Source organism: Gracilinanus agilis, unplaced genomic scaffold (genome assembly GCF_016433145.1).
Source record: "Gracilinanus agilis isolate LMUSP501 unplaced genomic scaffold, AgileGrace unplaced_scaffold31863, whole genome shotgun sequence".
Classification (NCBI taxonomy): domain Eukaryota; kingdom Metazoa; phylum Chordata; class Mammalia; order Didelphimorphia; family Didelphidae; genus Gracilinanus; species Gracilinanus agilis.
Window position 1 is genome coordinate 3,391 of NW_025364538.1, and position 2,845 is coordinate 6,235.

Genomic DNA, 2,845 nt, shown 5'->3' on the forward strand with positions numbered 1-2,845 from the left:
GACAGTGCACTAAGGGGGATGGCCCAAGAGGGAATGGGGGGAAGAGAGGCCATGAGGAGCACTGAAAGGGGGCAGGGCTAGAGGGCCCGGAGAGAGAGCGAAGGAGCAAACGTTATACTCACATGCAGGAATTTCAGAGCTCAAGAACAAGGAAATGGAACAGCTTTGGGTGATGGCCTGGTCAAGGGGTGCCCATCGATCTCTACAGTGTAGCCGAAGCAGAGTGGAAAAGGGCAGCATCAGTACCAAAGCTATGGAGGAGCTCCTGAGGGAGCACCAGTGTGTGCGTTTAGTCTCCTAGTGCAGGGCAGGACTTGGAGAGGAGAGAAAGACAGAATTGGCTCCTTGAGGAAGGAAGAAAAGGAGGGAGGGAAGAAGGGAGTGAGGAGGGAGGGAGGGTGTCCCGAGGGCTTGGAGGCAGTGACCACCAGGACTTGGGAAAGGCGGCCCTGTTGTACCGAGGCTTCATGAGCGGATCAGGCCTAGCTCCTTCCTCTCCACCCCAAGTTGTTCAGTTCCTCTCTGGGCTCCTTCCTGTTCCTGGATGTGCTGCCTGTGGCCAGGGGGGGGGGGTGCCCTTCTCCTCCACAGGCTGTGCTGGGCCTGAGGGGGCGGCCGAAGCCAAGGGCTCCCGGCCGCTCCTGTCCCACTTGAACGCGGCTCCCTTTTCTCTCTGGTCCTTTCCCAGAAATTAACTTTTGAATTCAACAACAACCACGAGTCCTTGGATGAGGAGCTTCTTCACCTCATCTTGTCCTGTGAGAAGTTGTTTTACTTCAAAATCTGGGCCTTCCTGGACGTCAAGTTTGTGGAGAGAATCCTGCAGAGTCAGGAGGAGGGCAAGTGCATGCTTCGCACCCTCAAGGTACCCAGTCCCTGGGCCAGTCACCCACCCTGGCCTCTGGGGCTCCCTTGGCGCGGCAGAGGCGTACTCTTCCCATGTGTGTGCCAGTGGCCACCCATGTGATGGATGGAGATGGGCCGGTGCTGCCCCTCCACACTCGAGCCCAGTAAGGAAGGGGCAGCCTTGAGTGGGGGGGGGGGCCCAGCTTCCCCCCGTCTGCCCTCTGGCCCTTTACGCGGGGGAGGGGGGCTCTCGTTGCCGGTGGGGGCTCCGCAGTCACCGTGGCCGCGGGGGTGTGGCTGGGCTTCTTTCTGTCTTGGCCCAGGTGAGAATTTATACAAACAGATATGAGACAAATGAAGAGGACAGAATGTTGCGGGACATTTACCGAAAGTACAGAGACCTGATCGATACAGAGTTTAACTATTTTGTCATCGCCTACCCCATGATGTGAGGAGCACACCCAGGAGAGAGCAGCCTCGCTGGCCTCGGGGCTCCTGAGCCCCATCCTCCACAGAGCTGCCCCTGAGCCTTCCTCAGGGCCCGGCCCTCCCTTCAGCCAGAGCGCAATCCTGAGTGTGTGGGGCCAGGCGCTCTCCCAGCCTCCCAAGTCCCTTTAAATGCTGTCTTTACAACAGCCCCGGCTCTGCTTGTTGTGTTGTCGGGGTGTCCCCCCCCCGCGCCCTGCCCAGGCCCACCCAGGGGACCCCCGAAGTGACCCCAACTTGGCACTGAGCTTCTTTAGGTCTCTGCCCAGGCTCGGGACAGCCCCCTCCCCTCTGGACCGAGAGGCAGGAAGACGGTCCTCAGATCCCGGCAGGCATCCAGAGTGGACAGGAGGGGGCGTCTCCCAGGGTTTGCCACAGGGGCCGGGAACAGGGGACAGGCTTCCGGGCCAGACCCACTGTGGCTTGGCTGGCCTCTTACTGCCCTGCTTGGAGCCCCCAGTCCCTCGTGGAGAGGAGCACTCTGGGTTCTCTGGGATTTGTCCCCGTCCCGTGGCCCTCAGCACTGCCCACTGGACACCCCTGCCGCCTCCTCCTCCTCCTCTGGCGCTCACGGCTTTCTGTCCCCCTGGTTGGTTGATGGCTGGATGGTTCCTTCTGGGTGGGGGCTGGGGGCGGGGCAGCCTGGGTCCAAGCTTCAGTTCAGATCCCGCTGGCCAGGTTGGTGTCAGTCAAGGGGCGGCTTCGGTATTTCTGCCCATCTGCCGCTGGGAATGGCCTCGAGGGCCCCGAGCCCACTTGGAGCCTCGCTCCCTCCCTCCATTCATCCTGGGGGGTGCACGAGGGACGGACAGAGCCAGAGAGGCCTGCAGAGGCATCGGGGTAGAGCCGCTGAGCGAGCGCACGCGGGAGCAGCTGTCAGCCGAGTGGGGCAGCCCAGGGGGGGGCTCTCCCTCTCTGACGGGGAAGGGGCCGCCTTCACCCACCTCTTGGCATCTTCGCTGCCCCCGGCTCTCCCCCTGACCCAATCCTAGCCCTCCCCCTGCCGTTAGGAAGCCCGGAGAAGTGGGGGAGGGGCCGAGGCCCACCTGGCTTCTGGGAGGACAAAGACTGGTGGGAGGATGGGCAGCCCAGGGCTCTGCCACCCCTCGCTGAAGGCGCTCGGGACTCAGCAGCTGGGGAGGCAGAGGCCTAGGCCAGGAGCTCGGGGCCCTGAAGGCTCGGGTTGATCCTCCGGGTGCCAGGAGCCCTACAGCCTGGGCGCTGTCTCAAGCCGACTGACCATGGTTCCTTGGAAGAGAGTGGCAGGACTCGGCCGCCCGGGCCAGCCTGGCTCAGCTGGGGGGGCGGGGCTGCAGGAAGGCCTTCCGGGGGGGTGGGGAGAAGCGCCATTCTCCATCCCATTTTCCAGCCTCCCTTAGAGCAGCCCCGTCTTTCCTGGCTGAGCACTAGATGGCGCTGCTGCGTCCTCGCTGCCTCGGTTCTTTTCGAGCGGCCGGGCCCTCCCGCCCGCGCTCTGCTCTTTCTCCTTTGGTCTCTCGGGGATGGGCGGGGC

General features: G+C 63.2%; 1 long non-coding RNA gene across 1 annotated transcript; it reads left to right on the top strand.

The window, feature by feature from the left end:
• Window positions 1-771: 771 nt before the first annotated feature.
• LOC123254761 lies at window positions 772-1,484 on the top strand. Its single transcript, XR_006506705.1, has 2 exons — window positions 772-865; window positions 1,170-1,484. It is a non-coding gene; the product is annotated as an uncharacterized LOC123254761 (long non-coding RNA).
• Window positions 1,485-2,845: the final 1,361 nt, after the last annotated feature.